This window comes from Eubalaena glacialis, chromosome X (genome assembly GCF_028564815.1).
Source record: "Eubalaena glacialis isolate mEubGla1 chromosome X, mEubGla1.1.hap2.+ XY, whole genome shotgun sequence".
Lineage (NCBI taxonomy): Eukaryota > Metazoa > Chordata > Mammalia > Artiodactyla > Balaenidae > Eubalaena > Eubalaena glacialis.
Genome location: NC_083736.1, coordinates 87,608,662 through 87,627,923, shown reverse-complemented (window position 1 = coordinate 87,627,923; position 19,262 = coordinate 87,608,662).

Here is a 19,262-nt window from a genome sequence, read left to right as displayed (position 1 = left end):
CCTACAACCAAGAATAGTCTACTCAGCAAGGCTATCGTTAAGATTTGAAGGAGGGTTCAAAAGTTTTGCATAGAAGCAAAAGCTAAAAGGTTTCAGCACCACCAAACCAGCTTTACAAGAAATGTTAAAGGGACTTCTCTAAGTGAAAAATAAAAGGCCACAACTAGAAACATGAAAATTACAAAAGGAAAGATCTCATTGGTAAAGGCAAACCTACAATAAAGGTAATACATCATTCATATATAAAGCTAGTAAGAAGATTTAAAGACAAAAGTAGTAAAATCATCTATACCCACAACAAGTAGTTAAGGAATACACAAAACAAAAAGATGTAAAATATGATGGCAAAAACAGTAAATGTGGTGAGGATTAAAGTTCAGGGTTGTTAAAATGCATTTGAACTTGAGTTTAAGTCAGCAACTTTAAATAATCACATGTATATATTGCTATGTACAGTGTGGGAAATAGAGTCAATTTTTATGTGATACCTTTGTATGGTGACATCGTAACTAGACTTATCATGGTGATCTTTTCGAAATATATAGAAATACCAAATCACTATGCTGTATAACAGGAACTAACATAGTGTTGTAGGTCAATTATACTCCAAAAACAAACAAACAAACAAGCATGCAAACTCATAGAAAAAGAGATTAGATGTGTGGTTACCAGAGGTGGAAGTTGAGGGGAGGGGGAGCTGGATGAAGGCAGTCAAACGTTACAAATTTTCAGTTATAAGATAAATAAGTACTAGGGATATAATGTACAATGTGATAAATATAATTAACACTGCTGTTGAAAGCTGTTAAGAGAGAAAATCCTAAGAGTTCTCATCATAAGAAAAAGAATGTTTCCTATTTCTTTAATTTTGTGTATATATGAGATGGTGGATATTCACTAAACTTATTGTGATAATTTCTTGATGTATGTAAGTCAAATCCTGTTGTACATCTTAAACTTATACAGTGCTTTATGCCAATTATATCTCAATAAAACAGGAATTAAAAAAAAGAAAAAAAGTAGAATGTTGGTTGCCAGAGGCTAAGTAGAGGCGGAAATAGGGAGTTGCTTCTCAACAAGTATAAAATTTCAGTTACGCAAAATGAATAAGTTCTAGAGATCTGCTGTACAACATTGTGTCTATAGTTAACAATACTGTATTGTGCACATAAAAATTTGTTAGGAGGGTTGATCTCATGTTGAATTCTTACCACAAAAAAAGAAAAGAAAAGAAAATCACCATTAGAATACCACATTAATAATTGTCACATACAACATAAATAGATGTATGCTAAATTTAGGGATTAAAGTTTGAGAAGAAACAGAATATTTGCATATTCTTGAAGCATCTCCTCACAAATAAATATTTTTTAAAAAACAAAAGGAACAGCAGTAGCTTTACAGTGGAGAAACCTGGCCAACACTACCTTAATCAAATTATCAAGATCAGGTTGTTTATAGCATGAGCTCCCTGACATAATGCATAAGAAGAGTATATCATCTCTGTGGTCTTCTTCCCCCAAATCTATAACCTAAAAATAATCATGAGAAAACATCAGATAAATTTTAATTTAGGGGCATTTCTCAAAATACCTGACTCTTCAAAAGTGTCAAGGTCATGATAAAGAAAGACCGAGGAAATGTCAAAAGATTCGAGGAGACATGATGACTAAATGTACCCTGGTACATTGGATTAGATTCCAGAACAGAGAAAAGGACATTAGTGGAAAAACTGAAATCTAAATAAACTCTGTTTTTTAGTTAACGGTGTTATAACAAAGTTAATTTCTAGTTTTAATAAAAGTACCATGGTAATATAAGATATTATCCTTAGCAAAAGTTGGGTAAAGGGTACACATAAACTATTTTATCCTTGCAACACTTCTGTAAATTTAAAAGTATTTCAAAATAACGGCTAAAATAGATGTGCATCATTCACTGGTATGGATCACTTACAAATCGTTTCCAGACATCATCTACCTTGTTCTGTAGGAAGAGTGAAGTAAATTTATTCACATTGGATTTTCATAGAATCTTCTATTATCACTAATTAACCCCTCATTTCATCTACACAGAAGTCTCCAGGGAATCTTCTAGACTCTGTCAAATTAAAAACTGAATGTTAGATAATAAGAGATTAGGCCACTATTATAGAAGTGATGATAACTGGAAAATTTCTTTGAATTTTTCTCTACTTTAAAGTCCCAAATTTAAGTAATATATTGAAAGCCTAAGGTGGTCACCAAAAAGAGCATTAAGTCCTGACAGAGTGAATATCTAAGGTAGGTTCTAAACAGAGAGTGAGATATAGACAAAAATTCTTGCACTTCAGAGTTGTAATTTAAAATTAAGAGCATAGACACAAAAGCGTAGTAAGCAGAAATAATCCCAATAGAATACCAACATAAGCAATACATGAATGCAACACATAAACATGAACACAAACACATATTTAAACTGTAAACATGAGACCTCCTAAAAAGTTTATAGCCCCAAATTGAAATGCATTAGAATGCTATCAGAATTGGGGAAAAAATGGAATGGGTTATGAGAATGAAAGAGAATAAGTGGATAATAAAGCAAAAGGAGAGTCTTGCATGGACCAGTGAGGATAACATGCCATGAACTGAGAAGAATTATTAATTCAACTCTCTGCACTTAAGATGTTAAAACTATACTAATGAATTAATAAATTCAAGGCATTTGAATATAGAATTATATAGTGCAAGAAAAAATGATAGCTAAATTTATTATAAAGCCTAGCAAATAAATAATAAAATGTATGATTTAACATAAAATCTATTTATATCTGCAAAATTTTATTGGTCCCTAACATCATATCTTATTTAACTGCCTCTTTAATCACTAGACTATGGAAAGAAACATGCATATTTTGCCTATGAATGCAATGATTTTCCCCACTGATGCTGATTTTCATGAAAAAAATCTGTATACATAATAGAGTATCTTTAGAATATTCTCAATGATTTCTCCCAAATTCTTAATATACCAGGTTCTATTTTATATTTAGGTTGGCCCTGAGTTTGGGTCAGCATTAATTTTCATGACCGCATTATTTTAGTTTACATTAACTAAAATCTTTCAAGAAGAGAGGCAGAGGAGAAAGAGGGATAGAGAATACCTGGCCTCTGGTCTTTGGAATGAGATTGCAATATAATGAAAAAACCTGAATCCCTGTCTTCAGATATATTAGCTTCCTGAGGCTATCATAACAAACTACCACAAACTGGGTGGATTAAAAACCCAGAAATTTATTCTCACAGTTCTGCAGTCATGAAGACCAAAATCGAGGTGTTGGCAGGGCTGCACTCCCTCTGTAGCTCTAGGTGAGAATCTGTTCTCTGCCTCTTCCAGCTTCTGGTAGTTGTGGGCTTCCTTAACTTGTGACTATATCTCTCACCTCCATCTTCACATTTCCTTCTCCTCTGTGTATCTGTCTTCTTCTCTCCTGTCTCTTATAAAAACAATTGTCATTAGATTTAATACCTATGTGGTTAACCAGGATGATTGCCTCATCAAGATACTTAACTTAGTTACATCTGCAAAGACCCTTCTCGAAATAAAGTAACACTCCCAGGTTCCAGGGGTTCTGATGTATACATATCTTTGGAGGTGCCACCATTCACCCCGTTAGAGTTTGACTCCCCCAAAAATTAATGTCTATCCCATATGCTAAATACATTCATCCTATTCTAACATCCCCAAAAGTCTCAACCCATTACAGCATCAACTCTAAGTCCAAAATCTCATCTAAATATCATCAGTTTAAAAGTTCCAAATCTTATCATTTAGATCATCTAAAATAGCTATGGGTGAATCTCTGGGTATGATTCTCTACATCTGTAGGCCTATGAAAAAAGAAAACAAGTTATCTGTTTCCATGATAAAATGGTGGAACAGGAAAAGGATAACAGTTATAGACATTCCCATTTCAAAAGGGATAAAATGGAAGGAATACATGAGTAAGTGGTTCAAGCAAGTTTGAAATCCATCAGGACAAATTCTAAGAGGTTTTTAAGGCCTGAGAATAATCCCCTGTTGCTCTGTGCTCCACCTCCTGGCACCCTAGTGGTTCTGTATGCTTCTATGTCTGCACTTATGACTTGTCTTCTGCCTCTGTGCCTGTGGCTCTGCCCTCTCAGTCATTCATTCTTTTTCTTGAAGGGTAGTACATGTTTGCAACCAAGTAGTGAAACCATATATAAGCCCCTGTGTCCTTGTCTTTTGAAGTACAATGCTGATTCAAGAGTTAATGATTGGGAAATGTGAAGATGTAGAAACAAAGAATAGCTGTTGAGCTGGGGAACTGGTAACAATTTAGACTATAAATCTGCCACATAGCAGAATCACTGAATTCAGTTCCCTGAAAGATACAGCTAAGGCCTGACACATTCTTAAGTTGTTTTTGTAGGAAGCAGACCCCCACCAGATGAAAACTGCTGACCACAAGAACATAAACCCTAGACTGGTTGGAACCAGAAGGTTGATGATGCTAACTCCCAATTACCTTACCACCAACCAATCAGAAGAATGTCCATGAGCTGATCACACCCAGCTCCTTGAACCACTACTATAAAACTCCTTACTACCTCCTCCAGGTTGGGACACACAAACTTGAGGGCATTAACCCGCTGTGGCCCCCTTTGCCTGGCAAAGCAATAAAGCTATTTATTTCTACTTCACCAAAAATTCTGTCTCCGAGAATTAATCTGGCACTAGTGTACAGAGGCAGAATTTCGGCAACAGTAGCTCTATCAGTCTGATTCCTGCCTGTATACATTTGGAAGTCCAAGTACTTTCTCTCATTTTATCTTGCCTCTGTTACTTTCAGTCTAGGCTAGCAGTATTTCTGCTAGTATAATATTCTCAAAAATCTTGTGAGTCTCATATATGTCATGGAGGTCCATATCATTGGATAACAGGGCCCTCTGCATATCTTTCTTGGATAACCCCATGTGTATTCCTGGCTTCTGCTGAGATGGTTGAGTGTATCCATGAATCACATACCAAGTCACCTCAACAAAAGGTTGCCCAGCCATACTCTTGGTCTTCTCTCCAGAGAACACTTTCCCAACATGAATTTCCTAATTTTAGTATCTTTGTTATCTAGATAGGCCAAGAACCTCCTAAATAATCAAGGGTTTGGCTCTTTTTGCTTAACAGTTCCTTCCCAAAATTAACTTTTTCCTCTCATGTTTTATTATAAGCAGCAAGGAGAAACCATGATACAACTTCGACACTCTACTTGGACATATCAGCTACACATCCAAGAACTGATTACAAGTTCTACTTTGTGAAGATCTGTGTAAAACAATTCAGACAAATTTTCTGACACTATATGACAATGATCACTTTTCCTCTAGTTTACAAAAATGCATACCTCATTTTTTTCTGAGTCCCCATAAGTAATACACTTAATATTCATATTTCTATGCGAATTCTGTTTATGACATTATATTTTCTCTAAGATGACAAAAGTGTTCTCTATTGTGCTCCTCACTTCCTTCTGAGCCCTCACAAGAAACATCTTTAACATCCATATTTCTACCAATGGTCTCTTCAAGGCAATCTAGGCTTTTTCTATCATGCTTCTCAACATTCTTGAGCCTCTTCCCTTATCTAATCCCAAAGCCATTTCCAAAGTTTTAGCTATCTGATTTGTTATAGCAGCATCCAGCTTCCTGATACCAACACCTGTATTAGTTTCCCGAGGCTGTCAATAAAAAAAAGAAGCAAAAACAAAACCCCTATCATACAGTAGATGGCTTAAAATGAAAGAAATTTATTCTGTCATAGTTCTGGAGTTTGGAAGTCCAAAATCAACAGAATTGTCTCCCTCTGGGGCTCCATGGAAAAATATCCATACTGTATAATTCTGGATAATCTCACCTTAAGATCCCTAACTTAATTAGACCTTTTTTCCAAATAAGGTAACATTCACGGGTTCCAGAGACTTGGACATTGACAAATATTTTGAAGAGTCACCATTCAATCCCTTGTACCAGTTAACCCCAGTAGAGGAACTATCAGTGTATTATTAAGGATCAATGTATTTCCTTGGAGAAAGTAAGAGAAATGCAAACTTTCATTAAGAGTTAGGCTTGACTATGTCAAAGAATGAGAACAGTAAGATTTTGCCCTTCTGTGGAGTGTTCCATTTTTGGTTTGCTATTACATTTTGAGGAAATTGCACATATAAAGAACTCAACACACTGAATAGTACAATTTTGATCATCTGACTATTCTTGAGCCTGAAAATAAAGATCATACTCACTTGTGTTCCAGATAACTGTCTTCCAAGATGAGCTAAAGGCTCCCAAACCACTGATTTCAATTCCTGATTACATATTAGAATCACCTTAGAAGTTTTTTTAAAAAATACTTTTTCCTGGGTCCCATCCCAGACCTATAAAATTAGAATTTCTGGGAATTGGGCCATGTAATTTGTATTTTTTTAAGGCTCTCCAGGTTATTTTACTGTGCAGTCAGAAATGAGAACCACTCCTCTGAAACTTTCTTCATTTGCTAGAAAATCAAACACTTGAAACAGTAACTTTTTAAAACAAATTTACTGTTACTCTTTTTCTTTGATTGGAATACTGTTGCCACTCCCCATTCCTTTTTGGACCACAAACACTTAAACATGATCTTTGTGCTAACCAATGGTCTTAAGTAAACACAAGCCAAAAATCACTGAATAGAGCCACATAGCAAAACTGACTGATTCTTACTATCCATTCTCAGTTTAGGAACTCTACATATTTCTTGCATCTCATGGAGTTGGAGTATTCATTGACAACAAAAGCTAGGACTTCTACTTATTAAAAAGGTTAGTTTGTGAGGGAATAAAATGCAGTGATTAAGAGGGTTTAAACTGGAGTCAGACGGCTTGAGCTGAATTACTGGCTCAACCATTCACTAGCTGTGTCATCTTGAGCAAATTAACACTCTTGACATAGTTTGCTCTTCTATAAAAATGGGATCAAAATCGAACCTGCCTCATGGTATTGCTGTAAGTATTAGTGGAAATATTACATTTAAAATGCTTAGAACAGTTTAAGGAGCCTAAGTAAGCATATGTTTTCTATACAGGTGTTGATGAAAAATTAATCAGTCGATCTAAGAAAAAAATGGAAAATTTTATTCGAGCCAAATTTGAGGATTATAACCCAGGAAGGACATCTCAGAAAGCCCTGAGAACTGTTCTGCTCGTTAGAAGTCAAGGCACAGTTACATAAGTTTTTTGAGACAGAGGGCTTTACATCAAATGACGTATAATGGGCAGTTTACACAATCCGGATCTAAGGGTCATCATGGTGGGTCATGTGACCCCTTACAAAATCAAGAAGGAACGTTATTTTTAAGGAGTTATCTTGTTGATGCAAAGAGAAGGTTGCTTTTTATGGTTGAACAGGTATTCCTGCCAATGGGAGAGGTTAGTTAGATGCATAATGCAGATACACAACGTACATTTGGGGTGGGGGAGAGAGAAGGCCAAAGGGCAGAGAAGAATTTTTTATGTTTAGATTTTTCTTGTCTAGGCATAAAATGTTAATTTTATTTCACACAGATTAAGTACAGGACCCTAGAGAAGGGCAGGACACCAAGGAAGAGCCAAGTGACTGTTCGATATAAAAGCTTCCAAGGTTCTACAACCTTTACACACTCTTCTATATTAGAGACATATTTTTATATCAAAGAGTGAACATCAAAATAATTCATTTGAATTTAAAACCCCTAAATGACTAAGCTGTTTCAGTATTTTTCTATAGACCAAATATTACTTAAAATAATCCTCTGATAGAATTGACTGAATGTGTCCAAAAAGGAATGGGGAGTGGCAGCAGTATTCCAATCAAAGAAAAAGAGTAACAGACATAAACACCTATAATTCTAATTTTATTTCCACAAAATTTATCCTATATGAGTTGCTAAAATCTTAACTAAAGTATTTATTTTATTCTATAAGTCATGAAGGGTACACTTAGTGGCCAAGTGTATGGGCTGTTTAATCTCTCTGAGTGTGTATTTTCCCATATGTATAATAAGGATAATGAGAAGTTTCAATTTCATAGGCTTGTGCTAAGACTGAGATGAAGCAATATCCATATAGCAGTTGGCACAGAACATAGTATATTTTAAGTACTTAAAAAATGGTAGGCTTCATTATCTTATTAAGTACTACCACATTGTAAGTTTAGGTGTTAATTACCATTACAGAAATGAGGACAGTAAACTCAGAGATGTTAAATGATTTCTCTAAGGTCATCCAACTAGTAATTGGCAGTGGTCGTTGAACTCCAATACCATTTTTTTTTCTAAACACCACACTGCTGCTTTCTCTTTTGTACTCTTCCTTCTGTAAATATTTCTGACAATTGGTAATGAGAGGGTAGATCTGGAAAAAGTTTACTCCAGTCATATTTTCCCTCTGGTCCTGATCCTGGGCAATATAGTATTGCTATAAAAAAGTCATAGAAGAAGGATGATTGAGACAAAACCTACTCATATATATGTGCTTGTGAGATTGTTCATATAATTTTTTCAAACTTATCTGGAGTCTTGCTATTATTATCATTTTACTTCTTCATAATTGATTCATAGTCCCATTGTCCTCAGTGATTGCAACCTTAACCCTCCCCATTAGTCACCTACCTTCAGTCCTCTCTCTTGGGAAATGACTGATGCTAAGTGGTGATGATGATAGTGAAAGCCACAATAGAGCAAATGCTTATTTAATGCCATGTTAGTTTATGTCCATTCTTTTATATTCCAAAAAACCCGACTAGATTAGTATTATCACATCTTACATTTGAGGAAACTGAGGCTCAATGCAATGAAGTAATTTAATTTGCCCAAGGTCAACAACTAATAAGCACTATGTATCACTTCCAACTTTAAAGGGAAATAAAAGCCACCAAGTATGAAGACCATTTACTTTTTTGTACCATCCTTCTCTAAAATTATCTATGTCATCACATGTAGTTTCCCCCTGTGTCAAAGAAGAGGCATAGAGAATTTCATCTGGATAAATGTACTCTAAAGAGGTAGGGCTGGAATGTGAAATAAGAATAATGTTATAGCCTAACGAACCCATGTTCTAATCACTATGATATATTGCCTGGTCCCTCTACCCAAGTAGATCACTGCAGGTACTCACAAATATGGAATAAATGACACAGAATCCATGGGAGATCAACTGTCAAGACATGAGATTGGCCAAGTGAGAGAAGTCAAACTGTAAAATGAAAGTGGCTATATGAGGGAAAAAGCATCATTCATGTAGGAGAAAATAGTACATCTTAATTCAACAGATTTCCTAAAATAATCTACAAGGCTAGTATAATAGATATCTGTTGTTCTGATGTCTTAATCTCTTTCTCTTTCTTCCAGTATCAGAATTTTAATTTTGCAGATCTCACTCTGATAGTCTTTTGATGACTCTTAATTAATATGCCCTGCTTGGCCTGGCCATGAGACAGGAACATAAACCAAGCTAAACCAGTATACTAATCCCTGAAATATGCGATCTTCCTAATATCTCTCTAACCAAGACCCATGTTGATTAAATAAGCCCAAGTCTACTCAACTTCTGTTATTTGTAATCATCACCCCACCCCCAAAATAAAAACAACTGGACCAATACAGCTAGTCTTTTATTTTATGTTTTTAATTCTGAAGGATGGACCTACAGATGTTTTAATTCCAAAAACATCACCTCTTTTAATAGAGCAAATATCATCCTAAATGATGCCTTTTGTGAATTAAGTAGTAATAACTGTGACATCTTATTTCCATCTGCCATGAAATTGTTATAATTTTTGATGTCTATGCTGCAAATAGTGCTCCCCCTTTAAATGTGGTGCCAATATGCTTTGACAAATCTGCCCAACTATACACTGGTTGCTGTTCTGAAACCTCCTCTAAGTGGCTTGACATAGGGAAAATGCTCCCAGCCTCCTCTGAACTTCAGTGGGTAATCCTACAATCCTCTGAACAGCAGGCAAACATTGACTGATGTTTTTTTCCTTTTCAGTGAACACTTTTGTAAGCAGCATGTTATTTATTGCTTTGCACAAATAAAAAGAGGCAGCAAAAGAAATTTCTTAGCATTATAAATAGGGGTCTTTATTTGGTGTCCTAGGAATTTGATGTTTTATAATCAGCATACCCACAACAACAAAGCAGTCAAAAGGTTAAAGAGTATTTTCATTATTTAACCACAAGCCTCTGTAAATGAACTTGCATTAATAGGTTTATAGAAGGTTTTTAGATGGAAGTTGCCACTGTTCAATCAAGTTGTAATTATCATAGACTATGTGCTCAATGATAATTACTGCTTTGGTGGTAAAATTCTCTGGTGAAACTGTAATTGAATTAAACCAGAAAAGCAGGGTTATTAATCACTGACTTTCTGATGTCATTACAGTTTACTGCTTTAGTTTTACTTATATTTTATTGCAGCACAATTATACTTCTTGATTTGTCTATTCTCTTCAGAATGTAAGAGTTTCTTAAACTGGATGTTTTGGGTTACTTAGCAAAGAGTTTACAAAAAATGGTAGGCTCCTGGCAAACTTCTGGAGCACATTTAGTTTATACTTAGTGTTATGGATGGCATGTTTGTGCCCTTTCCAAAAAAAAATTTATATGTCAAAACCTTAACCCTCACTGAGATGGTATTTGGAAGTAGAGCCTTTAAGAGAGGTAATTAGGTTTAGATAACATGATCAGAGTGGAGCCCCACGATGGTATTAGTGTCCTTATAAGAGAGCAAGAGACCAGAGATCTTTCTCCACCACATGAAGATATGTGAGAAAATGGTCCTCTGCAAACCAGGAAAAGGGTCCTTATCAGGCACTGAATCTGCTGGCACTCTGATCTTGGACTTCCCAGCCTCCAAAACTGTGAAATAAATGTTTGTTGTTTAAGCCACCCAGTTTATGCTATTTTTCTTATGGAAGCCTGGACTGACTAAGACATTTAACATCAACTCACCTATTTTCTCTGCTCATTTCTTACTTTTTTGTGATCCTTTACTATCTCTTATGTTGTTAAGGCTGATGGGAATCTAATAAACTCATTCAAAATAAGACCGCAGTGATTTCTGCTGGAGGCTCTATGGGTTATTTCAAGTTTTTTTTTTCCATTATGAATAAAGCTTCTATGAACACTGTGTAAAGATGTTTGTGTGAACATAAATCTTCACTTCTCTGGGAAAAATGACCTAGAGTACAATTGTTGGTTCATGTCGTAGTTACATGTTTAGTTTCTCAAGAAACTACCAAACCTTTTTCTATAGTAGTTGTATCTTTTACATTTCTACCAGCAATATGTGAGAGATCCAGTTTCTCTGCATCTTACCCAGAATTTGGTACCTTCATGATTTTTTAGTTTAACCATTTTGATACATTTGTAGTGATATCTCACTATGGTTTTAATTTGCATTTCCCTAATGATTAATAATGTTAAACATTTTTTATGTGTTTATTTGCCATTTGTATATCCTCTTCAGTGAAATGTCTCTTCATGTCTTTAGTACATTTTCTAGTTGAACTGATAGGTTTTTTTTACTTTTGAGTTTTGAGAATTCTTTATATGTTCTAGGCACTAGTCCTCTGTAGGGTATGTGGTTTGCAAATATTTTCTCCCAGTCTGTAGCTTGCCTTTTCACTCACTTAATAGGGTCCCTCACAGAACAGTAGTTTTAATTTTAATGAAGATCAACTTATATATTCTTTCCTTTTATGGAGTTAAGTCTAAGAGCACTTTGTTTAACCATAGATCTCCAAAATTTTCTCCAATATTTATTTCTAAAGTTTTATAATTTTAGCAATTAAGTCTTTGATCCATTTTGAGTTAAATTTTGTGTAAAGTATTAGATTAAGGCTGAAGTTCATTTTTTGTCTATGGATGTCCAATTGCTCCAGCACCATTTGTTGAAAAGGCTATCTATGTTCCATTGGATTGCATCTGAACCTTTGTCAGAACAAGTTGGCCATGCCTACATGGGATGTTTCTGCACTCTGTCTTCTGTTCCTTTTATTTATATGTGTATCCCTCTACCAATACCACACATTCTTCATTGCTTAGCTATATAATTAATCTTGAAATGAGATAACAGGGAAATCAGAGTAACAGCATTCCAAACTCTGTATTCTTTATCAAAATTATTTTAACTCTTCTAGTTGCTTTGAATTTCCATATAAATTTTGAATAACTTTGTCAATATCTAGAAAATATTTTGTTAGGAATCTCATTAAACTTGTATCTCAATTTGGGAAGAATTGAATTTTTATTATGTTGAGCTTTTAATCCATGATCACACTATTTCTCCATTTATTTAGATCTTCTTTGATTTGTTTCATCAGTGTTTTTTTGGATTTTTTATGTCCTATACATATTTGTCAGATTTACACCTAAGAATTTCCTTTTCCTTTTTATAGTGACTATAAATGGTATTGTATTTTTAACTTCCATATTTACATGTTCATTGATAGTACATAAAAATACGATTGATTTTGTATGTTAATCTTGTACCCTATCATCTGACTGAACTCACTCTTATTAGTTCTAGGAGGATTTTTTTTTTTGTAGATTCTTTGTAATGTTCTCTGCAAACAATCTTGTCATTTGTAGAAAAGAGCATTTTATTTCTTCTTTTCCAATCTGTATGTCGTTTACTTCCTTTTCTTGCCTTGTTGCAATGGAAAGAACTTTATGCACTATGGTGAGCAAGAGTGGTAAGAATGAATACTATTGCCATGTTCCCAATCTTGGGAGGAAACTCTTTAGTCTTTTACTACATTAAGAAGGATGTTAGAGAGGGAGCTTCAAGATGGCAGAAGAGTAAGACATGGAGATCACCTTCCTCCCCACAAATACATCAGAAATACATCTACATGTGGAACTCCTACAGAACACCCACTGAACACTGGCAGAAGACCTCAGACGTCCCAAAAGGCAAGGAAATCCCCAGGTACCTGGGTAGGGCAAAAGAAAAAAGAAAAAACAGAGACAAAAAATAGGGACAGGACCTGCACAAGTGGGAGGGAGCTGTGAAGGAGGAAAAGTTTCCACGCACTAGGAAGGCCCTTCATGGAAGGAGACTGCGGGTGGCGGAGAGGGGAGCTTCGGAGTCATGGAGAAGAGCGCAGCAACAAGGGTGCAGAGGGCAAAGCGGAGAGATGCCCACACAGAGGATCGGTGCCAGCCAGCATTCACCAGCCCGAGAGGCTTGTCTGCTCACCCACCGGGATGGGTGGGGGCTGGGAGCTGAGGCTCCGGCTTCGGTCAGATCCCAGGGAGAGGACGGGGGATGGCTGTGTGAACACAGCCTGAAAGGGCTAGCGTGCCACAGCTAGCCGGGAGAGAGTCCGGGAAAGTCTGGAGCTGCCAAAGAGGCAAGAGGCTTTTTCTTGCCTCTTCGTTTCCTGGTGCGCAAGGAGAGGGGATTAAGAGGGCTCCTTAAAGGAGCTCCAGAGACGGGTGTGAGCTATCAGCGCGGACCCCAGAGACCGGCATGAGATGCTAAGGCTGCTGCTGCAGCCACCAAGAAGCCTGTGTGCGAGCACAGGTCACTATCCACACCTCCCCTCCTGGGAGCCTGTGCAGCCCACCACTGCCAGGGTCCCGTGATCCAGGGACAACTGCCCAGGGACAACACACGGCGCGCCTCAGGCTGGTGCAACGTCACGCTGGCCTCTGCCGCCACAGGCTTGCCCCGCGCTCTGTACCCCTCCTTCCCACCGGCCTGAGTGACACAGAGCCCCCAAATCAGCTGCTCCTTTAACCCTGTCCTGTCTGAACGGAGAACAGATGCCCTCAGGTGAGCAACACGCAGAGGCAGGGCCAACTCCAAAGCTGAACCCCAGGAGCTGTGTGAACAAAGAAGGGAAAGGGAAATCTCTCCCAGCAGCCTCAGAAGCAGCAGATTAGAACTCTACAATCAACTTGATGTACCATGCATTTGTGGAATACCTTAATAGACAACAAATCATCCCAAATTGAGGAGGTGGACTTTGGGAGCAGCGATATATATATATATTTTTCCCCTTTTTCTCTTTTTGTGAGTGTGTATGTATATGCTTCTGTGTGTGATTTTGTCTGTATAGCTTTGCTTATACCATTTGTCCTAGAGTTCTGCCTGTCCATTTTTTTGTTTGTTTTTTTGGATAGTTTTTAGCACTTGTTATCATTGGTGGATTTGTTTTTTAGTTTGGTTGCTCTCTTCTTTCTTTCTTTCTTTCTTTTTTTTATTATTTTATTACATTAAAATTTTTTTTAATAATTATTTTTTATTTTAATTATTTTATTTTATTTTACTTTATTTTATTTTGTTTTATCTTCTTCTTTCTTCCTTCCTTCTTTCTTTGTTTTTCTCCCTTTTATTCTGAGCCGTGTGGATAACAGGATCTTGGTGCTCCAGCCAGGCATCTGGGCTCTGCCTCTGAGATGGGAGAGCCAAGTTCAGGACACTGGTGCACAAGAGACCTCCCAGTTCCATGTAATATCAAATGGTGAAAATTCCCCAGAGATCTCCATCACAACGCCAAGACTCAGCTCCACTCAACGACCAGCAAACTACAGTGCTGGACACCCTATGCCAAGCAACTAGCAAGACAGGAACACAATGCCATCCATTAGCTGAGAGGCTGCCTAAAATCATAATAAGGCCACAGACACGCCCAAAACACACCACCAGAGGTGGACCTGCCCAGCAGAAAGACAAGATCCAGCCTCATCCACCAGAACACAGGCACGAGTCCCCTCCACCAGGAAACCTACACAACACACTGAACCAACCTTAGCCACTGGGGACAGACACCATAAACAACGGGAACTACGAACATGCAGCCTGTGAAAAGGAGACCCCAAACACAGTAAGTTAAGCAAAATGAGAAGACAGAGAAACACACAGCAGATGAAGGAGCAAGGTAAAAACCCACCAGACCTAACAAATGAAGAGGAAATAGGCAGTGTACCTGAAAAAGAACTCAGAATAACGATAGTAAAGATGATCCAAAATCTTGGAAGTAGAATGAAGAAAATACAAGAAACGTTTAACAGAGACCTAGAAGAACTAAACAGCAAACAAACAGTGTTGAACAACACAATAAATGAAGTTAAAAATTCTCTAGAAGGGATCAATAGCAGAATAACTGAGGCAGAAGAACAGATAAGTGACATGGAAGATAAAATAGTGGAAATAACTACTGCAGAGCAGAATAAAGAAAAAAGAATGAAAAGAATTGAGGACAATCTCAGAGAACTCTGGGAAAACATTGAATGCACCAATATTCGAATTATCGGGGTCCCAGAAGAAGAAGAGAAAAAGAAAGGGACTGAGAAAATATATGAAGAGATTATACTTGAAAACTTCCCTAATATGGGAAAGGAAATAGTTAATCAAGTCCAGGAAGCTCAGTGTCCCATACACGATAAATCCAAGGAGAAACATGCCAAGACACATATTAATCAAACTATCAAAAATTAAATACAAAGAAAAAATAATAAAAGCAGCAAGGGAATAACAACAAATAACACACAAGGGAATCCCCATAAGGTTAACAGCTTATCTTTCAGCTGAAACTCTGCAAGCCAGAAGGGAGTGGCAGGACATATTTAAAGTGATGAAGGAGAAGAACCTACAACCAAGATTACTCTACCCAACAAGATCTCATTCAGACTTGATGGAGAAATTAAAACCTTTACAGACAAGCAATAGCTGAGAAAATTCAGCACCACCAAACCAGCTTTACAACAAATGCTAAAGAACTTCTTTAGGCAGGAAACAAAAGAGAAGGAAAGGACCTACAAAAACAAACCCAAAACAATTAAGAAAATGGTAATAGGAGCATACATATCGATAATTACCTTAAATGTAAATGGATTAAATGCTCCAACCAAAAGACGTAGACTGGCTGAATGGATACAAAAACAAGACCCATATATATACTGTCTACAAGAGACCCACACCTGACCTAGAACACATACGGACTGAAAGTGAGGGGGTGGAAAAAGATATTCCATGCAAATGGAAATCAAAAGAAGCCTGGAGTAGCAATTCTCATATCAGACAAAATAGACTTTAAAACAAAGACTATTACAAGAGACAAAGAAGGACACTATATAGAGATCAAGGGATCAATCCAAGAAGATGTAACAATTGTAGATATTTATGCGCCCAACATAGGAGCACCTCAGTACATAAGGCAAATACTAATAGCCATAAAAGGGGAAATCGGCAGTAACACAATCATAGTAGGGGACATTAACACCCCATTTTCATCAATGGACACATCATCGAAAATGAAAATAAATAAGGAAACACAAGCTTTAAATGATGCATTAAACAAGATGGACTTAATTGATATTTATAGGACATTCCATCCAAAAACAACAGAATACACTTTCTTCTCAAGTGCTCATGGAACATTCTCCAAGATAGATCATATCTTGGGTCACAAATCAAGCCTTGGTAAATTTAAGAAAATTGAAATCGTATCAAGTGTCTTTTCCAACCACAACGCTATGAGACTAGTTATCAATTACAGGAAAAAATCTGTAAAAAACACAAACACATGGTTGCTAAACAGTACACTAAGTAACGAAGAGATCACTGAAGAAATCAGACGAAATCAAAAAATACCAAGAAACAAATGACAATGGAGACACGATGACCCAAAACCTATGGGATGCAGCAAAAGCAGTTCTAAGAGGGAAGTTTATAACAATACAAGCCTACCTCAAGAAACAGGAAACATCTCAAATAAACAACCTAACCTTGCACCTAAAGCAATTAGAGAAAGAAGAACAAAAAAACCCCAAAGTTAGCAGAATGAAAGAAATCATAAAGATCAGATCAGAAATAAATGAAAAAGAAATGAAGGAAACGATAGCAAAGATCAATAAAATTAAAAGCTGGTTCTCTGAGATGATAAACAAAATTGATAAACCGTTAGCCAGACTCATCAAGAAAAAAAGGGAGAAGACTCAAATCTATAGAATTAGAAATGAAAAAAGGGGAAGTAACAACTGACACTAGAAATACAAAGCATCATGAGAGACTACTACAAGCAACTCTATGCCAATAAAATGGACAACCTGGAAGAAAAGGACAAATTCTTAGAAATGCACAACCTTCCAATACTGACCCAGGAAGAAATAGAAAATATGAACAGACCAATCATAAGCACTGAAATTGAAACTGTGATTAAAAATCTTCCAACAAACAAAAGTCCAGGGCCAGATGGCTTCATGGGCGAATTCTATCAAACGTTTAGAGAAGAGCTAACACGTATCGTTCTCAAACTCTTCCAAAATATAACAGAGGGAGGAACACTCCCTAACTCACTCACGAGGCCACCATCACCCTGATACCAAAACCAGAAAAAGATGTCACAAAGAAAGAAATCTACAGGCCAATATCACTGATGAACATAGATGCAAAAATCCTCAACAAAATACTAGCAAACAGAATCCAACAGCACATTAAAAGGATCATACACCATGATCAAGTGGGGTGTATCCCAGGAATGAAAGGATTCTTCAATATACGCAAATCAATCAATGTGATACACCATATTAACAAAATGAAAGAGAAAAACCATATGATCATCTCAATTGATGCAGAGAAAGCTTTCAACAAAATTCAACACCCATTTATGATAAAAACCCTCAAAAAAGTAGGCACAGAGGGAACTTTCCTCAACATAATAAAGGCCATATATAAAAACCAACAGCTAACATGGTCCTCAATGGTGAAAAACTGAAACCATTTCCACTAAGATCAGGAACAAGACAAGGTTGCCCACTCTCACCACTATTATTCAACATAGTTTTGGAAGTTTTAGCCACAGCAATCAGAGAAGAAAAAGAAATAAAAGGAATCCAACTCGGAAAAGAAGAAGTAAAGCTGTCACTGTTTGCAGATGACGTGATACTATACATAGAGAATCTGAAAGATGCTACCAGAAAACTACTAGAGCTAATCAATTAATTTGGTAAAGTAACAGGATACAAAATTAATGCACAGAAATCTCTTGCATTCCTATACACTAATGATGAAGAATCTGAAAGTGAAATTAAGAAAACACTCCCGTTTACCATTGCAACAAAAAGAATAAAATATCTAGGAATAAACCTACCTAAGGAGAAAAAAGACCTGTATGCAGAAAACTATAAGACACTGATGAAAGAAATTAAAGATGATACAAATAGATGGAGAGATATACCATGTTCTTGGATTGGAAGAATCAACATTGTGAAAATGACTGTACTACCCAAAAGCAATCTACAGATTCAATGCAATCCCTATGAAACTACCACTGGCATTTTTCACAGAACTAGAACAAAAAATTTCACAATTTGTATGGAAACACAAATGACCCCTTATAGCCAAAGCAATCTTGAGAAAGAAAAACGGAGCTGGAGGAATCAGGCTCACTGACTTCAGACTATACTACAAAGCTACAGTAATCAAGACAGTATGGTTTGGGCACAAAAACAGAAATATAGATCAATGGAACAAGATAGATAGCCCAGAGGTAAACCCACACACATATGGTCAGCTTATCTTTAATTAAGGAGGCAAGAATATACAGTGGAGAAAAGACAGCTTCTTCAATAAGTGGTGCTGGGAAAACTGGACAGCTACATAAAAAAGAATGAAATTAGTACACTCCCTGACACCATACACAAAAATAAACTCAAAATGGATTAAAGACCTAAATGTAAGGCCAGACACTATTAAACTCTTAGAGGAAAACATAGGAGGAACACTCTTTGACATAAATCACAGCAAGATCCTTTCTGACCCACCTCCTAGAGAAATGGAAAAAAAAACAAAAATAAACAAATGGGACCTAATGAAACTGAAAAGCGTTTGCACAGCAAAGGAAACCATAAACAAGACAAAAAGACAACCCTCAGCATGGGAGAAAATATTTGCAAATGAAGCAACTGACAAAGGATTTGTCTCCAAAATTTACAAGCGGCTCATGCAGCTCAATATCAATAAAACAAACAATCCAATCCAAAAATGGTCAGAAGACCTCAATAGACATTTCTCCAAAGAAGATATACAGATGACCAACAAACACATGAACGAGTGCTCAACATCATTAATCATTATAGAAATGCAAATCAAAACTACAATGAGATATCATCTCACACCTGTCAGAATGGCCATCATCAAAAAATCTAGAAACAATAAATGCTGGAGAGGGTGTGGAGAAAAG